This window comes from Haematobia irritans, unplaced genomic scaffold, assembly GCF_050003625.1.
Source record: "Haematobia irritans isolate KBUSLIRL unplaced genomic scaffold, ASM5000362v1 scaffold_48, whole genome shotgun sequence".
NCBI classification, from domain to species: Eukaryota; Metazoa; Arthropoda; class Insecta; order Diptera; family Muscidae; genus Haematobia; species Haematobia irritans.
The window spans coordinates 8,242-18,494 of NW_027445807.1; the positions used below are offsets into that span (position 1 = coordinate 8,242).

Below are 10,253 nucleotides of genomic sequence, written 5' to 3' on the forward strand. Positions count from 1 at the left end.
ATGACGTTAATGTACAAAAAATAAGGATGACTGTCCAGGTTTAAAAGAAAGTTAAAGAATCCTTACCAATTCACTATTAAATTACAGGCAAAGGAGTAAAAAAAATTTGTCCAAATTTTTAAGTGGTTAATCTGAAATTAAATATTTGTTTTTACATTAAAAATATAACATTGGTTTCCAAAAAAATTTGATTAAAGAAATACTAAAGTAAGGTATTAAAAACCTGCAATTTTGATGATAAAAAGGTCACAAAAACGTAAATATTCTAGTTGAAATAAAGCAAATTTTTAAAAGAAAACTTACCAATTCTCTATTTTTTAAATTTGTTCGAATCCATCTGGAGTTGCTCTGAAATTAAATATTGCTTTTACAACAAAGAAAAACATTAAACTGGTTTCCAAAAAAAAATTAATTAACAAATAATAATATACATAAAAATATTCTTTTTAAAAGAAAGTCATATTAAAAAATACTTACCAATTTATGAATAAACTATACGCTGAGATATAACAAAAATTTTCCAAACTCATCTGGAATTGAATATTAATTTTTTACATAGGATAATAAAAATTTCAACACACTTTCAATTTCAACATATTTTCCTAAATATTCTTAATAACTTTTTTCTAAACTACCGATAAAATATTAATAACTTTCATTTAAAAGGCTTAATAATAAACAAACACAATATATGTCTCAAAAATCCAAAATATTCCATGCCTTCATATTCCCTTGTTGCATACCTGCTTAAAAGATGCAACAGCCCACGCCAACGCCAACTATACAACTGAAGCATGCCAAACAAAACCAAGCAAAGCCAAAACATTCCTACAACAACAAAAACACATGTGCCTTCATTGAAAACAACACCTCATCCAGACAAATAATCCATTCGCGAATAATAAACACACACACACACGCAAACCACTGAAAGAACAAAAATAAAAACAACCCCACGCTCAGATATACACAACATCCTCATCACTCGCTACCATTTCTCATTGTCACATTGCATGCTCTCACTATCAAAAATATTTCAAGTAACATCATCTTTACATTAAACATATTCCACTTTGACGAGAAAGATCTCTGTACTATGCATTAGTTCATCGCATCTGTCCACAATTTACTCTAAAAACAATACTCTTAAATGCATATCAGTATAAGAACGATGAAACGTTTAACTTAAAATTAGCAAAAAATTTCATGAAATGATATCTACCCATTTTTGACGAAAATGTCTATAAATTTAATTACATGTGAACTAAAAATATTTCATTGAGAAATGTTGTACCAACTATTATTAACTATAGGAATTGCCAGTAAGAAATTGCTATCCGCTTTCAAGTTCAATTTTCGTAAAAAAATATTTTCTCATACAAAAACTCTTTATCGTAAATTACACTTATTATTTTGAAAGTATTTTACATTTCATAAGTAGTTTTATAGTATGACGAAAGAATTTTTAACTACCAGTTAAGAAAATTTTTAAGGAAATTTCCATCGTATTTTGTAGGCTATGAACTAACCGATTGCTACTTAAAATTTGTAAAATTTCCTTTCGAGTAGTTAATTTTCGTTGAAGATACGAAAAATGAACTAAAATTCTGGAAAATTCTTGTAATAAATTATTGTAAAAATCTTCTTGAATTTACGAGACACTTTTTTTTTCTGTGTAGAGAAGCTTTGAAACCCTCAGAATAGAGGTGTGCACGTGACACGAAATTGTCGTGACTCACGAAAATTTTCGTGATTTTTGCGTGAGTCGTGAGTCACGCTCATGACAACAGCGTGAGTGTGCGTGATTAACAAACCAAAATGTCGTGCGTCAGCGTGAGTCACGAAAATAATATATTCGTGAGTGTGCGTGAGTAAAGAATTACACTCACGAAAATATTCCTGCTCACCAACATAAAACGCTTAAGAGTTATATTCAATTACAATTTTAGTGACACCTGGGATGTTAACAGTTTAATAACACTCTCGATTTTAATAATGCTCATGTTTTCAGACACTTCGGTAAGGTAAATTAACCATAAAATTATTCGTGAGTCACGATATTTTTCGTGAGTCACGGTATTTTTCGTGAGTCAGGAATCGAACCCACGACCTTGTGTATGCAAGGCGGGCATGCTAACCATTGCACCACGGTACTAGACGTTTTATCCGTTCTTTCGAATAAACGTCTGGCGGAGTATTATTAATTTTTTTTGCACATCTTGATCCGTTGGCCGTGCCGATTGCGCCAATTACTTTGTACACTCGTTTGTGGTCAAAAAGATTCTGAACATTTTTTATTGATTCAACTTATTAAATAAAATAAAATTGCTGATAATTGAAATATAATAAAAATTAAAATTAAAGGTAAAACTAAAGTGTTGTTGGTACAATTTCTAGGGAATATGGGGTATGTAAAAGGTGTTTGTGTGCTTAACTAGAATTCTTGGAAATGTCTGTTGGTAAGTGGGACATGCAAAAGTGTTTATTGTGGTTTAAAATACAATTGGAAATAATATTAAATATGTTGATATAGGTTTATTGGAATATTTGGTAAATGTCTGTTGGTAAGTGGGACAAAGTGTGTTATGTGCTTAAAATTAAAATTAAAATAGAAATAAAATTAAATTAAATAAAGGTGACTGCTTCATAATTCGTTGATTTGTTGTTATAGTCTTGTTGGTTTTGGTGGGGTTGATGTGGTAACATAACTGACGCATTTCTAATTTTTCCATTGTAAAAAAATGACGCATCCGTCTTTTTTGAACACCTGTTTCTATATGAAGGAGTTGCCAGATCGAAATTTAATATGTGTTCATAAGAGAGATGGAAGTTTCCAAAACACTTAACTTTTTTCTGTTTATACCGCGATTTTTGTGCTAGGCTAAGAAGTTTCCGAACTGCCCTCGTATATTCTCTTTACTCCGAATACTCATTTTAATATTCAAATTAAATAATATTTAGACTTAAGCATATCCTTATTAATATGCCAAGCGCATACACTGGTAGAAAAAGTTTCGTTATATTTACGAAATATGTCATTAAAAGTGAGCCAATGAAACAAATTCGTTAATACAATGAAAATTTTCGTTATTATAACGAATTTTCTGTTAAATAAAGGGTGATTTGTTAAGAGCTTGATAACTTTTTAAAAAAAAAAACGCATAAAATTTGCAAAATCTCATCGGTTCTTTATTTGAAACGTTAGATTGGTCCATGACATTTACTTTTTGAAGATAATTTCATTTAAATGTTGACCGCGGCTGCGTCTTAGGTGGTCCATTCGGAAAGTCCAATTTTGGGCAACTTTTTCGAGCATTTCGGCCGGAATATCCCGAATTTCTTCGGAAATGTTGTCTTCCAAAGCTGGAATAGTTGCTGGCTTATTTCTGTAGACTTTAGACTTGACGTAGCCCCACAAAAAATAGTCTAAAGGCGTCAAATCGCATGATCTTGGTGGCCAACTTACCGGTCCATTTCTTGAGATGAATTGTTCTCCGAAGTTTTCCCTCAAAATGGCCATAGAATCGCGAGCTGTGTGGCATGTAGCGCCATCTTGTTGAAACCACATGTCAACCAAGTTCAGTTCTTCCATTTTTGGCAACAAAAAGTTTGTTAGCATCGAACGATAGCGATCGCCATTCACCGTAACGTTGCGTCCAACAGCATCTTTGAAAAAATACGGTCCAATGATTCCACCAGCGTACAAACCACACCAAACAGTGCATTTTTCGGGATGCATGGGCAGTTCTTGAACGGCTTCTGGTTGCTCTTCACTCCAAATGCGGCAATTTTGCTTATTTACGTAGCCATTCAACCAGAAATGAGCCTCATCGCTGAACAAAATTTGTCGATAAACACATTTCGAACCGAACACTGATTTTGGTAATAAAATTCAATGATTTGCAAGCGTTGCTCGTTAGTAAGTCTATTCATGATGAAATGTCAAAGCATACTGAGCATCTTTCTCTTTGACACCATGTCTGAAATCCCACGTGATCTGTCAAATACTAATGCATGAAAATCCTAACCTCAAAAGAATCACCCTTTAACATAACGTTTCGTACTGTTAACGGATATTTTCATAGTATTAATGCAAATGTTTCGTTATATTAATGAAACATTTTCGTTGGATCAATTTTAATGAAATTTTCTTTGTGTGTAGCCAAAACAAATGAACTCATAAAACAGTTTTCCGAAAAACATACCAGCAGTTTCCCAGAAATTGCTCTCTTTTTTGATTCTCTAGCTGTGTTATGTTGATATCTTTCGTCAACCCTCCCATGTCTTCTTCCACAAAGTATATATGTTTACTCGAAATTTGTAAATTTATATAACATACATACCAAACATACTATTTTTATGAAACATTCTTGTCCCAAACATAATATATTCTAACATAAAGGGTGATACGGTCAAAATTTGGTCAATATAAACTTGACGTATTTCTTTCAATTTTGCATTTAAAAAACCTGAACACCCCTCATTTTGAAGGTGTGTGTATGTAGAATGTTGCTCCTCTTTTGATTTTGGAATTCACTCTTCAGTTGTCAAAATGCCGTCCAAGCAAGAAGAGCAGCGTATCAAAATTTTGCTCGCGCATCGCGAAAATCCGAGCTACCCGCACGCAAAGCTGGCAAAATCGCTAAAAGTTGTCAAATCAACCGTTACAAATGTAATTAAAGTGTTTGGGGAACGTTTGTCGACAGCCAGGAAGTCTGGATCGGGGGGAAATCGAAAACCGGAAGCCGCTGAGACGACAAAGAGAGTTGCCGGTAGTTTCAAGGGAAACCCTAACCTCTCTCTCCGAGATGCCGCAAATAAGCTGGGTGTATCGTCTACAACCGTGCATCGAGCCGGACTATCGACAGGAGTTTTATACGGCAAAAGGAAGGGGAAAGGTAGCAGATATTTTCAAGCACATAAAACTGTCAAAGTTCGCAAAGAAATATCTGGTTTGGAAAGCCATCTGTACCTGTGGCTTGAAAAGCAGCATTTTCATAGTTTCCGGGACTGTCAACCAAGAAATTTACGTGAAAGAGTGTTTGAATAAACGTCTGCTGCCTTTCCTGAAGAAACACGGTTGTTCAGTACTGTTTTGGCCTGATTTGGCATCTTGCCATTACGGTAAAAAGGCCATGGAGTGGTACGCCGCCAACAACGTGCAGGTGGTTCCCAAGGACAAGAACCCTCCCAACACGCCAGAGCTCCGCCCAATTGAGAAATACTGGGCTATTGTCAAGCGGAACCTAAAGAAGACCAAAAAACTGCTAAGAACGAGCAGCAGTTCAAGGCAAACTGGCTTTCTGCGGCGAAGAAGGTGGACAAGGTGGCTGTACAAAATCTGATGGCAGGAGTCAAGCGTGAGGCCCGGCAATTCGGATTTGGAAAAGCGAAAGCCTAACTAAATATTTTTCCTTAATTTTATTATAATTGAACTAGAAAAAGAAATTTAATTTGATTTTTTAAATAAACGATTTCACCGATTTACACGCGTTTTCCGTTGACCAAATTTTGACCGTATCACCCTTTATTAACATATGTGTCCAAACATTTAATGTTAGTTTGGAAACATTACATTTTTGCTCTTAAATATATTGTGTTTAAAAAATTCTGCCGAAACACATTTTATTTGCATCGGAACATATAAAAAACATATTTTTCTAACAGGGTGACTGAACTCTCACTTCAATTACTCGAGCGTTTGGAAGACATCCACCGGTCTCCTGATGTTGTGTTTCGAAATCTTTATCTTCAATGTTTAAAATTTTACTGATTTTCTACAGCAGATTATTTCTTTATTTTTTATAAAAACTTATTATAATTATTATTGGGTATCGGGATTTTTGGGGACGAAATCGTTCCAATTTGTGGAAAATACTGGTAACATATATATGTCTTCTCATATTAGTTTTATGAAAAATTTATGTTCAAAACATAATATATAAATATATCAATATTGTGTGTTAACAAATTCAGACCGTAATACTTTTTATTTACACCGGAATATATGTAAAACATACTTTTCTATCAGTGCACATATGGAAAGTACATTAAAATCGGATAAGACTTCGGATTAAATTCTGTTCTCAAGCAATTAATTCGGGAGATCGGGAAATATCAGAATATGTACCGATACACACAATCAGGGATCTTTTGTCGAAAACTACGTTTGACATACACTGACTCGAAAAAGTGTCCGTTCAGGCATTCTTTGTTTGCAAAGAGGAGAAAAAATTTAGTTTGATGGCAACCCTACAATAGCGGAATAGGCTTCTTTTCTTTAAGTACTGGATAACAACCCTTTTAAGTACTAAAAGAAAACAATACTTGGTTATCCAGAACATCCCAGCAAAAACAAAAAATTGGCGCCAAAAAATAATGAAAATGTTCGTTTTGGAAGGCTTGTATGCATAGAAAAAAAGTAAACTGTTTCATAGGAAGAATGGACTACCTCATACGAAAATTGAACTAAATTGTACTCCACATTTTGAGATTTCCACAAAGAGTTGTTAAAACCAGGAAAAGTTAAAGCTCTGTTGTATTTTTAACTACAACTCACGAAAGTACACCCTCTCATAGAAGAATAAATGAACAGAAAGTAAAGAACAAGATCATTGGCGCCAAATCATGACCATTTTAACCATACTGTAGATCATTTTTACTATTTTTGGAAATCGCACGAAAATTTTCTTTTGCGTTAGTTCATATTGAACTTATATGTACGGTCATTGAACTTTATACCCACGGTTAATTTATAAAATGTTTGAGACATACTTAAAAACAGGACAATTTCATTGACCTGCGGAAAATTTCGAAAAAAAAACAATAAAATTTAACTACCAACAAATAATTTTTTCCAATAAAAATAAGTTAAAGATAGCGTTAGTTTAACTGAGAACTTTTTTTCGGAGCGAAACGTTTAACCTCAATTAGTCTCAAAAATTCGCAACTTTTGTAGAATGGATTTAGCATTTTTTCGACAGTATTTTTGTTAATTTTTTTAAAATTACCCATTCCCAATATTAAACAATTTTTTAAAGAACTTCTTGTGTAGTTACAATAGAGAACATTTTTGGACGTGCTTTTAAAGTTGTGCCTTTAGAAAAAGTTCCAAATTTTTTGCTGGGAAGTACAATATTGTGTAACACTGGCATCAGCTGTTTAAATTCAACGGTACACTGAAAAAACTGTGAACCCACCATGAAGAAAACTTTTGGTTAATTTAAAAAAATAATAATATTTTTAGAAAATTTTAACAAAACAATATTGCAAACCCTGGCCGATATCACAAAAATAAGTACATATTTTTCGACAAATTCAAGAAAATTTATTAGAAGTAATTCATTTTTTTTTTCACTTGTTAAGGTGAGTTTGAAGTTCAAGTTTAGCCGCTAAAATCGTAATTTTTTCACGATTACTTTTCTTTAATAATCCATTTTAAGGAATACAAATTTGCTTTGGGATATTCCCCATCAAGTTATAATGATATCTGCAACAAATATGTATAATTTTATAACTTTTTGACTGATTTAGTTTTCACTTTAGTGAAAATTAGCGGCTAAACTCGAACTTAATACTCACATTTAAAGAAGATTTTGTAATTTGAAGGAAAAAAACTAAAATGATTGTAAATAAGCCAACATCCGAAAGATTGGAGAAGAAAGTTGGCCGAACTCCCAAAATTATTGCGTAAGTAATTGCTGGAAATCTTAAAGCTACTGACAAATTTCCTTTTTTTACCAGTTCTTCCATCCAAGAATACGAAATCTACTAATCACCTTTTCGTCTTTAGAAACTTTCCCCAATTCTTTTAACGAATAATCGATTTACAAGTGTAAAAACAAAATTGAGAAATCTCGTATATAGAAACCAATTGTGAGCTAGAGCGTTTTAGCAATTAAAATCATCTAGTAGGGGATATTTTTTAACACTGTCTTTAAACAAAGTGACCCTTTCAAATAAATCATTGTGGTCTATTGCTCATAGAAACACTTTCCACGCGGCTTTCAATTCCAATAAAAGGGAAAAATAATTTTATTTTTGGTAATACATCCAAATAAGTGTTATATGTGGCTTCTTATCTATTCTTAAAATGGGCTTTTAATGAACTCTCCTTTTGTGTGGTTTAATGAACACTCATTCTCACATGTCCATATCTTCTAATGACCCCTTTAAAGATTTACTTAGTGATAGTGACCATAAAAAGGTCTTTCTGCTTCCGTCCCTATCGGCCAAACCAATAAAAAAACGCAAACAAACCAGAAAACAATTAAACCATAAACAAAAGAATTCCCTTCTCAATTGTCTATGATCACTAAGGTAGATGCAATAAAATTTAGTGCATGCACTTGTTACGACCATTCAGGTGGTGGGCATTTCAGCGCCTAAATTCTTATTTCTTCTTAAGACATTTAAAACTTTAATAGATGGTCGTATGGAATTTATTTCCTGAGAAATAAAGAATTTTATGTGGCACTCAATAATGGGAATTTAATGTAGCAATTTTCATATTAAATTTCTTTTGTCTTTATGCACAATTTACGTATATCACTAATATTGGACAAACTATTAGCCAAATAAAAGAATCATGTTATAACAATTTTAGGATGGTATTTTCTATAAAATTATTTGCTTTAAACATTAAATGTCCCTAAACGTCAAGAAGGGCATAATATTAGTAAAATTTACAGATTGTACGAAATTCGGAACTATTTTGTGAGAGACACGAATTTCTGAACCTACTTTGTAATAACAAATGTTCTTTTATTTAAATCTTTTAATTCTATTAAATTTGTTGGCAGACAATTTGAAATCATAACTGGCGATGCCTTTATAAAGAATTTATCAAAACAGCGCTTCGACCGCAACGTCGATATTACCAAAGCTGCAGGCATTGTGCGACATCTATACGGTTGACATTTGTTGTTTTTGTAGAAGAGAAATTTTCGTCCTCTTGTATTTTTATTCTCTCTGTTTTCACACAGTTTGTAAGATTGACAATTTTAACAATTTAAAAATTTAACGGCCGTTCAGTGGTAACCAGTGTTACCGTTGGAAATTTTGAAAAAGTCACAAAAAAAGTCGGATAATAATAAAAAAGTCGCATACATTTGTGAGGTATTTTTATTACAAAAAATGTTCTATACATCAACCCAATAAACACAGGATGAGCGTTTTTCAAATGCAACAATTTTTCAGTTTGAGGGTAAATATAATTTTCAACATAAATTCAACTTGACTTGAAATAGCTCGTCTTCAATACATCTTCAAATTGTTTGCGAATTACTTCCCATTTGCCAAAATGTTGACGAAATCTTTGAAAAGGTGTGGAAGATAATATGAGAAAACTTTGACAAAACACTACCCTAAAATGCAACGAAAAAACCATGTGGTTTTCAATACTTATTTGTGCAACGAAGTTCGTGGTCAATTGCAAGAAATAAAAAATGGAAAATTTTAGACAAATAACCAAATAGTTTATAAAAATAGGTAAGTGAAAATAAAAAATGAAAGAAAACTTTATGGAAGTCACTAAATGTATATCTCTTTGTAGAAAACTAAAATTATGGATTCTACGTTCTTGAAAACATTAAAAAGCTGACCGATGAAAAAATGGTGGACAATTAACTGGAACTGCTTCAAATAGTTTATAATAATTGGTACGTCAATATGAAAAATTAAATCAACACTTTAGAGAAGTCACTAAATTTAAATCTCTTTGTAGAAAACTAAAATCTTTGGATGCTACATTCTTGCAAACATTAAGAAGCTGACCAATGAAAAATGAGTGACTTATCGACAATAAAAAGTTTCCAGAAACATTGCAAGTGCAACCAATTAAAATTGTTAAAAACAACAAATTGTTGAAATCAAAAAACTTCTGGATGAAAATGTGCAGCATATCGTCAGTTTAATTCATATGCTATTATCAGTTTAAAATGGATAGTTTGTGAATTCCTTCTGCTGGAAATCAATTCTAACACGCGGTCAGTACGTTCCTAATTTCAAATTACCCGCATGTTAATAAATTTTAGTGCTGTTTTATGACACCAAAAGGAAGGAAAACGAATTATCAATGCAAAAGTGTTGAAGATATTTAAAGTTTTGTTGTTTGTTTTTATTTTGTTCTTATTTGTTGATATGTTTAATAAGATTATTATTTATCAATTGGTATTGTAGTGTATTATGTAGTGTAGTGCATTATTATATATTTTATTTTGAAGAAAATGAATAAATTATACAAAATTCATAGA

General features: G+C 32.2%; 1 long non-coding RNA gene across 1 annotated transcript; it reads left to right on the plus strand.

Moving 5' to 3' along the window:
* Positions 1 to 9,320: 9,320 nt before the first annotated feature.
* Positions 9,321 to 9,889, plus strand: LOC142242568 (uncharacterized). The gene is made up of 3 exons (XR_012724152.1): positions 9,321 to 9,489; positions 9,554 to 9,659; positions 9,725 to 9,889. It is a non-coding gene; the product is annotated as an uncharacterized LOC142242568 (long non-coding RNA).
* Positions 9,890 to 10,253: the final 364 nt, after the last annotated feature.